The 18,806-nt window shown below is 36.6% G+C and overlaps 1 protein-coding gene across 1 annotated transcript in view; it reads left to right on the plus strand.

Moving 5' to 3' along the window:
* The window catches only part of LOC136874430 (X-linked retinitis pigmentosa GTPase regulator-interacting protein 1), a 1,071,624-nt gene that overhangs the window by 1,013,614 nt on the left and 39,204 nt on the right, over window positions 1-18,806 (plus strand). The window lies entirely within an intron of this gene.

Genomic DNA, 18,806 nt, shown 5'->3' on the forward strand with positions numbered 1-18,806 from the left:
TTTTATGATATATCAAAATTTTGATTAATTTAACAAATCTTACAAACGTAACTGGCTAAATTTTTGATTTTAGAGGTAACAAATTCTACTGACGTGATGGTCACGAATTTAGTGAATAAAAATGAATTTAATGAATTTAATTAATTCAAATGAAGAGTTCATGGATTACACGGCGGATGTTGTGCTTAATGAATTTACATAACCTCATGCATTTTTTAAATGGAAGGCTATAATCAAGTAGATAATTTGGTAATTAGTAATTGCAATTACAAGGTTTATAGTAGTGATGTTGTAATTTGAAGGTCGAGAGAGAGTAATTGAATTTGTTTACTCAGAGAATAAATGAAGAAGTCTGGTTGTATATTAATATTTCAAAGGTCACTCTGACGAATTCACGAAAATACGATGGTAAATTATTATAATGATTATTTGTTTTATTATTGAAAATTTGAAATATGGTGATAACCAAATGTGAGCAGAATGGAATTGAGTTAAATTGTGAGGCCTTAGAGTAGAGTTGGTAAATAAGATAAAAGGAAATAGTAATCAAATTTGAATAATGTCATTTGGAAGAGGATTGAAAATTTTTGAGTCATGATGTTAAAAATTTATTGTCGGAGTTGACAAAAGGTTATAAACAATATTTGGTCCGAAGAGTTTATTGATTTGTACAGAAATATTTTGCTTTGCCAAAGTCTAGTTTAATAAATTTTGTGTTCGTAAAGGTTCTCATTCAGATTTTATTTAATCATTTTTTTTCCTTCTCTTTTTATCCTTCCTGTGTAATTAATTTAAGATTAGTTTTATAATATTCGAAGAGGTTTCTGTGGGTAGTACCCAGTCAGCGACCCTGTGATGACTCATGCCGGTGCCACATTTCAAAGGCAGGAAGGGTAGAGGGTTGAATATACACTTGATCCCTTACAACAAGATTAAGTGGTCGTCTTCCATGATTATTTTTGTTTGATCCTTAGCATATACATACATACATACATACATACATACATACATACATACATACATACATACATACATACATTATCATTATAGACTGTTATGCCTTTCAGCGTTCAGTCTGCAAGCCTCTGAGAATTTACTAAACGTCGCCACAATACTTGATTTGCAACTAGTGTTGTGGCCTCATTTAGTTCTATACCTCTTATCTTTAAATCGTTAGAAACAGAGTCTAACCATCGTCGTCTTGGCCTCCCTCTACTTCTCTTACCCTCCATAACAGAGTCCATTATTCTCCTAGGTAACCTATCCTCCTCCATTCGCCTCACATGACCCCACCACCGAAGCCGGTTTATGCGTACAGCTTCATCCATAGACTTCATTCCTAAATTAGCCTTTATCTCCTCATTCTGAGTACCCTCAAGCCATTGTTCCCACCTGTTTGTACCAGCAATTATTCTCGCTACTTTCATGTCTGTTACTTCTAACTTATGAATAAGATATCCTGAGTCCACCCAGCTTTCGCTCCCGTAAAGCAAAGTTGGTCTGAAAACAGACCGATGTAAAGATAGTTTTGTCTGGGAGCTGACTTCCTTCTTACAGAATACTGCTGATCGCAACTGCGAGCTCACTGCATTTGTTTTACTACACCTTGATTCAATCTATCTTACTATATTACCATCCTGGGAGGACACACAACCTAAATACTTGAAATTATCGACCTGTTCTAGCTTTGTATCACCAATCTGACATTCGATTCTGTTGGATTTCTTACCTACTGACATCAATTTAGTCTTCGAGAGGCTAATTTTCATACCATACTCATCGCACCTATTTTCAAGTTCCAATATATTAGACTGCAGGCTTTCGGCACAGTCTGCCATTAAGACCAAGTCGTCAGCATAGGCCAAACTGCTTACTACATTTCCACCTAACTGAATCCCTCCCTGCCATTTTATACCTTTCAGCAGATGATCCATGTAAACCACAAACAGCAAAGGTGAAAGATTACAGCCTTGTCTAACTCCTGTAAGTACCCTGAACCAAGAACTCATTCTACCATCAATTCTCACTGAAGCCCAATTGTCAACATAAATGCCTTTGATTGATTTTAGTAATCTACCTTTAATTCCATAGTCCCCCAGTATGGCGAACATCTTTTCCCTCGGTACCCTGTCATATGCTTTCTCTAGATCTACGAAACATAAACACAGCTGCCTATTCCTCTCGTAGCATTTTTCAATTACCTGGCGCATACTGAAAATCTGATCCTGACAGCCTCTCTGTGGTCTGAAACCACACTGGTTTTCATCCAACTTCCTCTCAACGACTGATCGCACCCTCCCTTCCAGGATGCCAGTGAATACTTTGCCCGGTATACTAATCAATGAGATACCTCGATAGTTGTTGCAATCCTTCCTGTTCCCTTGCTTATAGATAGGTGCAATTACTGCGTCCAATCTGAAGGTACCTTACCAACACTCCACGCTAATTTTACTACTCTATGAAGCCATTTCATCCCTGCCTTCCCACTGTACTTCACCATTTCAGGTCTAATTTCATCTATTCCAGCTGCCTTATGACAATGGAGTTTATTTACTATCCTTTCCACTTCCTCAAGCATAATTTCACCAACATCGTTTTCCTCCTCCCCATGAGCTTGGCTATTTGCAACACCACCATGATGATTTCCTTTTACATTGAGAAGATGTTCAAAATATTCCCTCCACCTCTCCAGTGATTCCCTGGGATCTATTATGAGTTCACCTGAATTACTCAAAACACTGTTCATTTCCTTTTTCCCTCCCTTCCTAAGATTCTTTATTACTGTCCAGAAAGGTTTCCCTGCTGCTTGACCTAGCCTTTCCAGGTTATTACCAAAATCTTCCCATGACTTCTTTTTGGATTCAACAACTATTAGTTTTGCTCTGTTTCTTTCATCTACGTACCAATCCCTGTTTGCCTTGGCCCTTGTTTGAGCCATTTCTGATAAGCCTTCTTTTTACGTTTACATGCTGCTCTCACTTCATCATTCCACCAAGATGTTCGCCTTTTCCCATCTTTACACACAGTTGTTCCTAGGCATTCCCTTGCTGTTTCTATTACACCATCCCTGTATGCCACCCATTCACTTTCTATATCCTGAACCTGCTTACTGTCTACTGTTCAAAACTTCTCACTAATCATATCCATGTACTTCTGTCTAATTTCCTCATCCTGGAGACTTTCTACCCTTATTCGTTTGCAGACAGATTTTTCACTTTCTCTACCCTAGGCCTAGAGATACTTAGTTCACTACAGATCAGATAGTAGTCTGTATCATCGAAAAATCCGCGAAAAACTCGTACATTCCTAACAGATTTCCTGAATTCAAAGTCTGTTAAGATATAGTCTGTTATGGATCTGGTACCCCTAGCCTCCCATGTGTAGCGGTGTATAGCCTTATGCTTGAAGAATGTATTCGTAACAGCTAAACCCATACTAGCACAGAAGTCCAGCAAACGCTTCCCATTCCCATTAGCTTCCATATCTTCCCCACATTTACCATTCACCCTTTCATATCCTTCAGTTCTATTCCCAACTCTCGCATTGAAATCGCCCATTAGCACTATTCTATTCTTGCTGTTGACCCTGACCACGATGTCACTCAATGCTTCATAAAACTTGTCAACTTCATCCTCATCTGCACCCTCACATGGTGAATACACAGGCACAATTCTTTTCCTAATTCCTCCCACTGACAAATCTACCCACATCATTCGCTCATTTACATGCCTAACAGAACCTATGTTGCGTGCAGTGGTATTCCTGATAAAGAGCCCTACCCCAGACTCTGCCCTTCCCTTTCTAACACCCGTCAAGTACACTTTATAATCTCCTATCTCTTCCTCATTATCTCCCCTTACCCGAATATCACTTACTCCTAGCACTTACTCCTTAGCATATGAGACCTTTAAATTCCTGATGATGATGATGATGATGATGATGATGATGATGATGCTTGTAGTTTAAAGGGGCCTAACATCGAGGTCATCAGCCCCTTTAAATTCCTAGGAGCACACTGCCAAGTCTCGTAGATTGTATCTGGGTTAACCACCTCTGGCAGCATCCCATTAACCACAGGCTGGAGAATTTGGAGTAAAGGTGGGCATCAAGGACACCAGACCTCGTTTATGGCTCTTTCTTGAACTGTGTTATTAAATGCATATACCAACCAGTGAATAGATAAATACCAATTTGCATGGTAGAAGAGTGATATGCTATTAGGGCAGATCGGAGGTTACGATTCATCCTTTCGGCATAGTTAGGCCTGGGATAATAGGGAGTCATGGTACGTGAGAAATGCATAAATCAAAGCAGAAATTGCAAAATTGGTTTGAGCTGAAGGCTCTGGCATTATCACTGACCAAAAATTGATATGGACCAAAAGTTGTGAAGATCTGTTCTAGATAAGCAATAGTTGCATTGTAGTTACTCACACGGGTTTGAAACAGCCATGTAAAATGCAAGCAGGCATCCTTGCACACAAAAGTGGAAATGGAACAACAAAATCAATGAACAATCTCTCCATTGATGAGAGGCTTGTTCAGATGACAACCGAATTAAACAAGTATTAATGGCAGGCTTACTGATATTGCAAATTGTACAGGTTTTGACCATGTTAAGAATTTCACTATCCTTGGCCTTCCAAATGAAGTGTTTATGGATCTTCTCCCTAGTAAATATGTCTAAGTGTTCAACATTAGGTGATTCGTGAAAGTACTTGAACAAATTGGGAACAAGGTTGGGAGGTACAACAATGTTGGGATTTCTTCTTCCACAAGAAGGACAACACAGAGCACCATTCTTTAGGACATAAGATTTAACTTATTCACCTAATTTAATGTGGTCAATAATAGCCTTGAGATCAGGGTCATCTTCTTGATGTTCAGAGATATTCTTGAAGAGCAAAGGAAAATCAGTTAGCACAATGTTAACAGAAGATTTAGTTGTGCTACAGGAAGGAAAATCAGTAGAATCGGCTTGACATCAGAGTTATCAGGATAGAACATGCAGCTTAGATCATCTGCCATCACATTTTCAGTGCAACAAATGTAGCGAGCTTGGAACTGAAATGTAGATACCCGAACAACCCAACGTGCAATGTGACCAGTATGTCTTTGTTTGGCGAAGACCCAACTCAACACCTGGTTATTGGTTTCAGGATCAAAAGGGTAATGTTCAAGGTGGATGCAGAATTTCTTTAATGAAACTTCAACAGCTAGAGCTTCTAATTTAGATGGAATCATTCTTCTCAGAAGAATAGAGGCTACATTAATTGTATGCTATGGATCGATGATCATCTTCAAATTCCTGAAGAACACCCGATACACCCATAAAAGAAGCATCTGTTTGCAGGATGAAAAATTTAACATTTGGAAAAATCTGGCCTCACCAGGACAGGAGCATTACACAGAGCAGACTTTAAATCACTAAAGGCTTCTTGTTCATTACATTAAACGAACTCGGTGTCTTTCCTTAATAAAGCATTTAAAGGTTTTCAGAAATATTTGGAATAAATTTACAATAAAATTAACCATTCCAATGACAGTTTTGACATCTTTAGGAGTAGGCAAGGCTTGAATTGCAGAAATGCAGCATTGGTCATTGGAGACACCTCAGTCTGATACAATATGCACAAGGAAGGACATTTGTGCCTGAACAGAATTAACCTTAGAAGGTTTAACAGTTAAACCTGCTTTATGCAGTCATCCCAATACTTCATTAAGACGAAGGAGATGGTCATCAAAAGATTAACTAAACTTGACCAAATCATCCAAATAATGATACACAACATTAAGTTTGACATTAGACAAAATGCTGTCTAACAGGTGAATTAGAACAGCAGCATCAGTTGATAAGGCAAACAGGACATGGTTAAATTCATAAAGGTTCCTATTAGTTGCAAAAGCATTAAGTAGTTTTGATTCTTCAGAAATTGGAATCTGATAGTAAGCCTGGTTCTGGTCAAGGGTGTTGAAAATCTTAGCATTATCAAACCAGGAAAAAACAATAGTGAAGGTCCAGTAAAGGAACAGATTGCTGGGCAACCTTCTTTTTGAAAACATGGTAATCAACTACAGTCTAAAACCATCTTACAGTTTAGGAACAAGAAACATAGGAGAAGAATATAATGAGATGGAAGGGTAAGTAACACCATTCTTATACATTCTGTTGATGATCGCCTTAAGAGCATTCATCTTGGGCAGAACCAAATGGTATGAAGGGGAATGTATAGGAACATCAGTTTTCTCAGTTTTATACTCTCAACACATCAGTAACACATAATTTATCATTGAAAACTTGAGAGTAAATTTAAAAAAACCTAAATCTAGCAGATTGTTCAACAGTCAAATGATAAAAATGAAAGGTACATGGGTTGCATTCCTTCATCTGATTAGCGTCAACATGATGGAATGGAAAGACATGAGAACATTTGCATAAGTGGTAGATCATTCTAGAAAATGTAAAATAAAAGGCATATCAGACTTAGTGATAAATTTGCACTTGAAGTAAATGGCCATGATAAATCTTTAGAAATCAAGATAGGTAATTCTGGTACTTTCCATGTAAAATAACAAAATCAAATTTTCACTTTAAAGAACTCAGGAAGTTCAGGAAACTGGAAATAACTGTTTGGCACAATAATGAAACAGAGTCAAAAGGAGGGAATTTACACAGATTCTTCATGGTTTGTGGATGAGGATAACCATTTTCGGATGCAGATTGGACAAAAGCAGTTTTATATGTCTAAGTCAGAGAATTTACGATATTTTCGATCAACATGCATCAGTAGATGTCGTCACTCAGTGAGCTTTCTCTTTGGTGAGCTCCAAGACATGGCTTCTCGCGGCAAACATGTGCTTGACGAAAGTGATATTGTCGATATTTAATGATATATTATATGTTCATGCGCAATTGAACATATTATTGACATACGAACTCGAAATAACTTCTTACATTTCATTTATTGGAGTTCGTTTTACGGCCTAGTGCATGTTCCCGCGTATTTCAAATTTGCGTGAATTCGTAAGATTTCTACATATTAGTACAGTTGTCTGTTTAGATGACTGTATTTTCTCTTTCTAGATGTCTTTTGTGGTAAATGGAACGATATTTTTACATTTGAGTAACTTTAGACACAATTTATCAATTAAAATAAAATTTCATAAGATCTCCCATTTTCATTATTGTAATTATTACTATTATTGAAAAAATATTATTTTTATATCGTACTCATTATTGTCGTTGTTTTTTAATTGCAATGCACATTTTTATTAGCAAAATAGGGTAAATATAACAGTATTTCAGAAAACTGTACTTGCTTAGTTATCCGTCAGAACTTTTTTCATTCGCAAAACATGGTATAATATGTAAACAATTTTAAAATCTCAAGTGATAGTTGACATACTAAAAACAGCGTTTTTTTCAAAACTAGATGCTCAAACAAGCATAAAAAAAGAATCATGCAAATATCTCCTACAGGTACAGAGATATAATGTTTTAAATATCCTTAAAAATGCCCAGTCCAGAACGTTAGTTAGGGATATTAAGGCCCAGACTGGAATGGGTTAAAGACTGTTATGCCTTTCAGCACTCAGTCTGCAAGCCTCTGTGAATTTACTAAACGTCGTCACAAACCTCTATTGGCAGCTAGTGCTGTGACCTCATTTAGTTCTATACCTCTTATCCTTAAATCATTAGAAACTGAGTCTAACCATCGTCGTCTTGGTCTCCCTCCACTTCTCTTACCTTCCATAACAGAGTCCATTATTCTCCTAGGTCCTATCCTCCTCCATCCGCCTCACATGACCCCATCACTGAAGCCGGTTTATGCGTTCAGCTTCATCCATCGAGTTCATTCCTAACTTAGCTATTATCTTCTCATTCCGAGTACCCTCCTGCCATTGTTCCCACCTGTTTGAACCAGCAATTATTCATGCTACTTTCATGTCTGTTACTTCTAACTTATGAATAAGATATCCTGAGTCCACCCAGCTTTTGCTCCCATAAAGCAAAGTTGGTCTGAAAACAAACCAATGTAAAGATAGTTTCATCTGGGAGCTGACTTTCTTCTTACTGAATACTGATGATCGCAACTGCGAGCTCACTGGATTAGCTTTACTACACCTCAATTCAATCTCGCTTACTATATTACCATCCTGGTAGAACACACAACCTAAATACTTGAAACTATCGACCTGTTCTAGCTTTGTATCACCAATCTGACATTCAATTCTGTTGAATTTTAGCAGATGATCCATGTAAACTACTGCACCCTACGGGTCAGGGTGACCACAGTATTTTCCCAACTAGTCAGTTACATATCTCAGGGTATTCATGCCTCCAGAAAAATGGTTAATTTTTCTATGTTTTGGTTTAACGTGTGTTCAAAGAGAAAGTAACGGTATCATACGCGGTTCAGAATTACGTAATTCAACGCTCAGTAATGGATTTTGCGAACATAAACTTCAGTCAACCTTTCGAAAAACACATCCGCATAACGAGAACCTTACTCACTAAGTACAACTACTGACTACCATTATAAATGAAAACTCATTCCATTCTATAAAAATTAATCAAGAAACACATTTATTAAACTATCAAGATTCGCGAAAGAAATGGTTAATGTCAAATATTGCTCATAATCTTCCAATTATCAACCTAATAAATATTTTAATTACTGAATCAAATATTCTAGGTCAGCGCTGCCTTACTCCTAAACTAAGTATACATATCTTAACATTTTGGGTCGCGTATTCCTGAAATGAATTGTTGCTTTGTTTCATTTTCCTATTAAAATTTACATCTGGTCACTTAAGTATATATTTCATCAAAGTCTTCAGACCACGGTCAAAATTCGGTATACCAATAAGTTATTCCATCACTCACGGTGTTAATTATACACCCTCATTAAAAATACAACCATAACATTGTTCAAGTTATCGCGGAAATGAACTGAATTTGAATAAAGTGTCCTGAATACAAATATCAGTGACCTAAGTTACATTGAAAATTATCTGAATTCGTTGGTGCAGACTAAAGTGAAGAAAATGAAATATTGAATGACGCACTAAGTTTCTCGGTCCGATTGCCACTTAAATTACGGCTCCTAACTAAATATTCGTTCTAATAATATTTCAGATTAACAAAACATCGATGATATCTTACGTAAATTTCAAATAATTTACCTACTCTAGCTAGATAATTTCTTATGTAACGTATTCCAGTTCAATATACACATAGCCAATAAGCATTTTTCATATATAGATGTGCAAATGCCTACATAAAGATATTTCAACACTACATTATCATACTAGTTGCATACAAGTTTGATCTTCCACGCAATTACCATTCATTCAGAATATGATACAATCATGTATTCATTTACCCATCACCGGTTGTTATTATTGTCAAACCACTTTCACACTTCATTAAAATATGCGTAATTTTATTGTCCATACCTTGCTATAGTTCCTCCGTGGGGCATACTTATATTCCGTAGTCGCTTTACATGTGCTCCTACATCGCACATTATATATATATATCATATACGTTTTACTCCCTGTTAATCTGCGCAATATATCATTTAAAATACCATATATACTTCCATTATTTCATTATTAACCTTCAATTCAACCCATATTTAATTCATTTAACATCTATAATTTCCGCGTTTAACCTCCAATATTAATTAAACACAACGATACGTATCTCTCCAATAGCGCAGAATTCGTTCCTCAAAACGCATTTTGTCATACAATTCAACATATAACCCCAAATTCAGTATCTATTCTTTCAATATATTCACACAGCAAAGAGTATGGTAATTTAACTTAACCAATTCCAACATGCATCCCTCTGTGACGTAACTGGGTTTGACTGGTATTACATCGCTCGTGGATCTTTCTAACTAACCGGGATTCTTTGAAAACAGCTGTTACACTATGTCACATTTTAAATCGTATTCCTTCATCCTTGGATAAATTAATGTAGTAAACACGTTACCATTCTGTCACGAAATATCGTCTTAAATATTTCACACTGCACTTTCTTATATTCACTGCACACTTAATTATCTCACGCTTAGGCTATTCAGATCTATTGCATATACTGGTAATACTCTACATAAGAAATTATACTACTTAATACTATTACTTAGCTCGCCATTCAATATCTCGGGCCTTAGTTGCTCTTCGGTCTGGTCGCAGGCCTTGGATTGGGAACTGGGCAGGATCTCCACCTCTGGTATCTCAGGTAGAGTGACCTCCTCCACACGGGTCGGATGGTTTTAACAGCCAGGATGACATCTCCCTCCAGGTTGGTCTATGCCGATTTAGCAAGCCATCATCTGTTCAGGAACACAGTAGACAATATGCGTCGATTCTGGAAAATATGAATTCATCATGGTTCTGCGTAGTATATATATATTTTTTATAGTGATTGCTTCTTTATTTAGGCTGTCCTTGCTATTATTTCCACTAAATATACCTCAACCTCGAGCTCTCAAGTCTCAATCAACTTCTTGTTTCCAAACGACTTTGCGTCTAAGTATTTGGACGGACTTTTCAAAATTTCTGGATTTTATTCCCTCTTTACGGTATTTCAACGTTTATCTCTTCGTTTCGTTCAATATTTCCGTCCTCTCAGCTTAAAATTTCACATTAGATATTGCAAATCTTGCTTATTTTTGAGAGCGATGTTCGGGATATCTTGTCCTTACCACGTCAATTTTTTAAGTCCGTTTTTATAATAATCTGTTTGATCCTTCTTATTTTTTTAAAAACAGTTCTATCGATTCTACACCATTGTACACCGCCTTCATAGTGGTAGGTTTAAGTTAGTCATGGCCTTCTAGCATACGTCAATATCGATACCCTATTACACATTTCTTTGCCTTGGCTAGCCTCTACCTTCCGTAGGCGCCATTTTTAATACGTCCAGTAAATGCATCGGGTACACTACGAACAGCGAAGGTGAAAGATTACAGTCTTGTCTAACCCCTGTAAGTACCCTGAACCAAGAACTCAACACAAATGCCTTTAATTGATTTTTATAATCTACCTTTAATTCCATAGTCCCCCAGTATGGCGAACATCTTTTCCCTTGGTACCCTATCATATGCTTTCTCTAGATCTACAAAACATAAACACAACTGCCTATTCCTCTCGTAGCATTTTTCAATTATCTGGCACATACTGAAAATCTGATCCTGACAGCCCCTCACCAAAGAGAAAGCTCAGTGAGTGACAACATCTACTGATGCATGTTGATCGAAAATATCGTAAATTCTCTGACTTAGACATATAAAACTGCCATCTGCTTAAATACTCTCGTAACTAATACATGAAGAAACGCGATGTAACCACCAGAATGCGTGCATAGCTCATTCTCGATTTTTAGTAAATTGTCAAACCTTACTATGGGCTACGCCTGCAGCGCAGCCTGAACGTAATTACGGCCGCTGTGAGCCATGCTCGCAGTTAGACCGGAAAGAGTTAATGATAACGTAAGTATGAATGTATAAAGAAAAATGAAATGTACCTTATCCCATTATCTCACAACATTAGCCCAAACTCCTCAGTGGAGCAAGAGCCCAAGCGGTACATGTCTGCCTTGACTGAGAACCAAGATGAGAATGAGGGATGCTAACTTTCCCGTCTAAGATATAAAAACCCCAGTTTGCACATGTCACCCTTCCAGAACAGTGGAACCAATCAACCAATGACATGCAGAATTTCAACCAGAGCAGACCTCTTATCTTCTCATATGAGGGTGGAAAATTCCCAACGAGCCATGAGAAATGAAGCATTTGGCCTCCTCATAGGGTGCTCATACAGTTCATACAGTTAAAACACAGATCCCCTTTTTTCAAGCACAACCCCAAAGATAATTTTTTACTTCCTGCACTTTATAAAGTTGTACATTTTCCATTGACATGGCCTTTTTGTTCCATACCAGCTGGTGTCTGAGAAGGGTCTATACTTGTAAGTTTTTAGGGAATAGTTTCATTCCATATCAGTGGAATATCTACTTTCAGGACACATGCTTGGAAGCCAAGTAGTTTATTGGGCAATGCAGGGTACCACAGTTATTCCTCAAACATGTGCTGATGTTGCTCAAGGATTTCTGTCATCCAAAGGATTCAATCATCCTCCTGCACTGTTGTCAATAAGGTTTATCCTTCCAGGTCTGAAAGCAGGTGTGCCTTCATCATTTGGTCACTGTTGTCATACATATTGTACTGCAAAAGCATTTTGACAAACTCATGCATTAACATTCCTTAAAGCACCAATTCTCTGAGCCCTCTCAAACTGTACATTTTTTAAATATTGTGTTCTTCTCTCTTGTCACAGCATGAATACAGGTCAACTATGCTGCACTTTGCTTGACATACAGGAGTAGCTCCGTCCAAGGCCAAGCACACAAAAACAATCCAATCGTTCTGAAACTGATACCGTTTAAATACTTAATATATATGGTACCTTTCCACATTTTTTTCAAATTCAACATAAATGGCCAGTTTTTAATCGTTGCTGTACCGGGAGGTACACCTCAACCCCGCACATTTAAAAGAAGCGCTTAAGGAATGCTCTCTCATACAAATCTTGAAACAGCTAGTGTATGAAGTTGGGACATTAATCGGAAAATGTCACTCATAAATAACAGAGTATTGTGCTATTTTAAAGTTTCCTAAACTGAATGGATTTATTTGTTTTGTTTCGGTGTACAGCAAGTAATCTGGACTGTTCTCGATATATGTCCTTACAAAAACTCTGGTCATGCACTCTGGTGCACGGTGAAAGAACTAGTGATTTAAAGAAGTTTTGTGTTCTTATGTTTTCTCAAATAAATTAATGTTCATTTATTTTGTTCTTTCAGGGTATGCAACACTTCCTTCTCATCCCACCAGCTTTTGAATCTGGCCAATTAGAAAATTGTATTTATTTTTCAGCCTATCACTAGTAGTAGTAGCAGTAGTAGTAGTAGTATTTATTCATTCATCATGTCGTTTACATATTTACAGGACTATGTTTTATATATACATAACTCTTTTAATAACATTATTACTTGAGAAATATTAATCTTGTAACTAAACCACATATATTACATAAGTAGTAGTATTATTATTAACATATTAATACTTAAAATAAATTGAACTTGTAACTATCTCTTGCACATATTAAATAAATTATTATTATTATTATTATTATACAAAATCACACCAACCTCAACAGAGTCGACTAGATATCAGTAAAATACCACGTAAGGTGAAACCTTGTATGTGGTAATTTAGAATATTAATTATATAGAGAGCAATATATATTAAAGTGATGCCTGAAGTACGAGTATGGGTATGAGTGAATGACGGATATGATCAACAGCACATGGTGGAGCATTGAATAGAAATTGGATATGGTGACGTGATATTCTCATTTAGTTATTTCTTCCATAACAGTTTTATTATCCCTAACAAAGGATTTAAGACACTTCAGACTCATTTTCTGACCTAATGAAGTAGTTTGTAAAGAACCGGGAAGGGCATTAAAGAATTTTGGAATGAAGTACAAGAAATTGCGCTTTGTTATGCTAAGTTTGGGTTTGTATAACATACAACGGTGGTACATCTTACTGCGTGTTGAATATTCATGTTTAATGTTATCAATTATATTTTTGTTTTTGTTAATATATTTGTATATTTCAAGGGCATAGAGCTGTTTTACATTAAATATATTTGCTTCAGCATATAATTGACTACTTGGGTATAATCTTCCTTTCTGATACATTATTCGTAATATAAGGTTTTGAACAACCTGTATTTTATTGATTACATTTTTGTAGGCTCCTCCCCATGCGAAAATTCCGTAGCTAAGAATAGACTGAACTAAAGTGTAATAAACCTCTCTTAACAATTTCATACTGGATATGTATTTTAAATTGTGAAATATATAAACAGTTCTTCTGATTTTCTTTCTTAAATCGGTACTGTGACTTTTCCATTTCATGTTCGAATCAATTAATAATTTATAAATTTTTTAGCAGTTACAATTAAATTTACAGTTCATGTTGTGTACAATTAATTCATTAAAATCGTTTAGTCTATCTGTTACAGAAAAATTCATAAATTTTGTTTTTTTAATGTTTAGAAATAATTCATTATTATCTAACCATGCTTTAACTTTAAGCAGTGCTCGAGTTGCTCTCTGTCTGACGAGATTCCAGCTATCACCCTCAACATAAATGACTGTATCATCTGCATATGTTACGATGTGCGTATGTTCGGCATTTGGTATTGTTTTCTCTAGATCATTAATAAATAGAATAAACAATAAAGGACCTAATACTATGCCTTGTGGGACACCCTTTATTATCCTCATCGGTGTGCTTATATGTTGATTAATTTTGACATACTGTACTCGATCTGTCAAGTAACTCTCAAGCAAATCCAGCACATTGCCCCTAAAGCCGTATTTTTCCAATTTCTGGAGGAGCAAGCGATGTGACACACTATCGAATGCCTTTTCAAGGTCGAGAAATATCCCCGTGGAGAGCAGAGAAGAATTAAGATTTTCGTATATTCTCTTTGTTAAGGCGGATATAGCATCAGTCGTTCCGAGATTTTTAATGAATCCAAACTGTCTGGGAGAAAGTATTTGGTGTTTTTATAAAAATTTGTAAATATTGTTCTTTAAGCATTTCTCGAATATTTTTGATATTGTTGTAGTTATCGAAATCGGTCTGTAATTTCTAATGTCATAAATATATCCAGACTTGTGAAGAGGTTTTACTATTGTTGTTTTAAGCTGTTTTGGAAAGTAACCTAAGGTGAAGGAATCATTGATAATATTCAGCAACGGTTCCTTTAGTGACTCTATATTTTCTTTAATAATTCGAGCCGAAATATTGTCTATTCCTACAGCTTTGTTTTCATGTACTTCACTCAGACATCTCTTGAGATCGTATTCTATTACCGGTGCAAGGAAGCAAGTATGAGGGTTGCGAGCGATATTTAATGTGGAGTCGGAAATCTGTCTGTGATGCTTTGCTTTCTCAGTGGTTTCGTTAATGAAATAATTGTAAAATTTATTAGAAATATTTATGTCATCTTTCCAGATTTCACCTTTATATCTGATTTCCTTGATTTCTTCTTTTATAACTGACCTTTGTGTTATTTCATTGACTATGCTCCAGACCTTACCCCGGTTATTTGAATTGCGATTGATCAGATTCCTATAGTGCTCAGTTTTCGTTTTCATAATTAGATTATTTAGTTTGTTCCTATATTTTCTGTACTGTTCTTTAATTTCCAAGTTATCCTTATTTTTTAAATATTGTTGATAAAGTCGGTCTCTTGTGTGAATAAATTTTACCAAACCGTAAGAAATACATTCTGTTCTTTTGACTTCCTTTGATTTCAATTTAACAGTGGACAGGCTCATGCAGCTTTTAATTGTATTCACGAATTTATCAAGTTTGATATCTAAATCACTGCTGTTTAAGATGTCTCCCCAATGTATTTTACTTAAATGATTTTTAAGCTCAAAATGATCTATTTTAAAACAATTACATCGAAAATTTGGTATATTATTAGGGACCGAGGCATTTTGAATGTCGAGACTTACTATTATAGGATAATGATCTGAAATTTTACTTTGAGAGATGATAGACAGAATGTCGTCATTTCTCAACCTACTTTTAATCAAAGCATGATCAATACAGGATTTACTTGTACCAGATACTCTAGTAGGATTGTTTATTAAGGACTGAAAATTACTTTCTTGTACCATGTTGAGATATTCGTCAGAGTCATGTTCATTTAAAAGGTCTATATTTGTGTCCCCTATTATCAGCTCGGTTTCAACATGGCATCTATCTTGGATATAATGATCTAACGCACTGAGAAACCGCTGTTTGTGATATTCATGTGACCGATATACTCCTGTAATAGCTACTTTCTTGTTGTCATAGTTAATTACTACTCTGAGAAATTTAAAGTCTTCATACTCAATAATTTCCATTTCGTGCTCCAAACCATTTTTTACCATTAATACAACACCATCACATTTGTTAACTGAACCCTCATTGTAATAAGATTTATACAAGGCATGGTTACATATATTCACATTACTCAGTGACCAACTTTCTGTTAAAATTACGACATCAAACCTATGATCATATGCTTCCAAAACAACGTCTAAAATGTTCTTATTTTTCCTTATACTTCTAATATTAGTATAAAAAATTTCTAATATACGTTTCCCTTCCGCATGCTTCTGCAATCTACTCGTGCAATCTTTGATGCCCCTTCTCGTCTCTGAAAGAGGTTGGTATGTTACATAATCATCTTCTAGACCTATTCTGACTCTTTACAGGAAAAGGTTAAAGTCAGCTGTTAGTTATTACTAAGAAGGAAGTTACTGTAAGTACGGAGTTTGTACAGAGGGTTGGGACAAGGTCAGTGTCCAGTGGGGTACCGTAATTAACGAGCTAGTGAAGGTCAAGCAGGTAGACTACAGCCGTTCAGCCAAGCAGGGTGGAATGCAAGAGCAGTGAAGGGAAGAGTGAAAGAGAGAAAGAGAGAGTGAGATAGCGAGAGGGAGATGTGTCCTAGCTAGAAGAGAAAACAAAACTTAATACAAAGGGTTAAGCGACTGCCGCTCAGACCGAAGGGCTGCAGATTATGAGGTGTCGTGTGGTCAGCACGACGAATCATCTCGGCCGTTATTCTTGGCTTTCGAGACCGGGGCCGCTATCTCACTGTCAGATAGCTCCTCAATTCTAATCACGTAGGCTGAGTGGACCTCGAACCAGCCCTCAGGTCCAGGTAAAAATCCCTGATCTGGCCGGGAATCGAACCCGGGGCCTCTGGGTAAGGGGCAGGCATGCTACCCCTACACCATGAGGCAGGCTGCGTTTTTTACTGGCTCTCTTAATTTAGTAGGTCCCATTGGTTCAGCTATGAACTGAGAGTTCCACCCATTTATATCACCGTGTGCAGTGTCTACTTACAACTCCAGAATAATTTTAAAACTTCATATTCAGTCTGCACAGTTCCAACAATCAACCATGCAGCCATATCAACATAGCTTGGTTACATAATACACCAACTATCAAATGTTCTGCTTAAGCTGATACAGTGTATAATCAACTCCTCACAGATTCTTCTAGAGAGGATCTCAAACATTTGTACATACTTTATATAATTTTATTATATGTGTCACTTTATATTGTCCAGTCTTAGTACCATAGCACTCAGTCCACAACCATAATATATTACCAGGACCTTTTGAGTTCTATCTAAAACACCATGTATCTAAATTTTACTCAATTTGATCTACAACATAGAACATCTCATTTGTACTTTTATACCCAGACTTTTTAACGTGTTTAGTGTACTTTGTATTATATATTTTTCACTTTCATTTGCAACATTTTGAGCACCATAGCACTTCGCCTAATTCAACCACACATCGCAGTGTTAATTATATATTCACAATGTTCTTACTGTTTAGAAACATGTTTTAGAATTTCATCAAATATTGTGCATTGTTTAAATATGGCTGATGATGACCCTGAGTAGGGTTGAAACTAGTCCCATGTAATGTAAATACATGCATTGTAATTTATAACTATGTATTGAATAGATGGAAAACTTTTCTGTTTATAATTTATATGTAATCTCAGTTCAGTACGGACCAACAACATGAAGTTCATAATCCGTGTACAGAAATGAGACCAGTATGTATTGGCTAGCATCCACCTGGACAGATACCGCAACGAAGGAGACGTATTTCTGCAGCGTATTGTTTCCATTGATGAGAGGTGGGCACGAGCCTATGAGCCTGAATTAAACGTCAGTTAAATTAATGGCATGATCCAGGTTCACCATATCCACAGAAATTTCAACAGGAACCCAGTCGGGTGAAGCTTATGCTGATTGTGGCATATGACTACAGTGGTGTTATTCTTATGCATGCTGTGTCTGAGGGACAAACCGTCAACAGTGGCTGCTATTGGCAATTTCTGGAGTGGCATCTGCGTCCAGCTATGTGGCACAAACATAGACAATTATTGCAAGACGATCGCCCTAGAGTGTTGCATGACAAACACACGTTGCCATGTGTCGGTGCAACATAAAGCAAATTCTAAAATTAAAAAATTAAAAAAACACGTCATGTCACAAACAATGTCAAGCTCTTATTGCCACTGTGGCATTGGGAGGTCTTGGAACACCCAGCATACTCACTATACATGAGTTCTTGTTGCTTCAACGTGTTTTTGAAGTTGAAGGAGCCACTCCAAGGCTGCAGATTTCTTGACATGGCATCTGTACTCCACAGAATAGAGCGCACCATCAACAGAGAACCCCCTACCAGTGGTCCCAACTGTCTTCCTGATGTTTGGCAGAAGGTAATAGACTTTGCGGGTGACTATACTGAAGAAATGTAATGCAACAGTACTTGTTAGTTCACTAAATATTGCGTTCTATCAACATTGCCACTACTTTATGTACAGCCGTCGTATATTGGAGTGTCGGAAGATTAATGGAATGAATCCACAACCGATTATTAGAAAACAACAGATTACCAGTGAAATCTAGAAGTAATGGCAGCCCCTCTTAGGGGCACCTGTGTATGATATGTTCTAGGTGAATGTCATTCAGTTTTACATCGAAGGAATTCTCACATGATACAAATTCTGTGTGATGCCTATAATTGAATGTTGTCCTCTTTTCAGCATCAGAAAGTACAGTACTAATACTGTGTAATAATTATATGCCTTCTTCTCAAATAACAATTTATTGTATTCTT

This window comes from Anabrus simplex, chromosome 5 (assembly GCF_040414725.1).
Source record: "Anabrus simplex isolate iqAnaSimp1 chromosome 5, ASM4041472v1, whole genome shotgun sequence".
Classification (NCBI taxonomy): domain Eukaryota; kingdom Metazoa; phylum Arthropoda; class Insecta; order Orthoptera; family Tettigoniidae; genus Anabrus; species Anabrus simplex.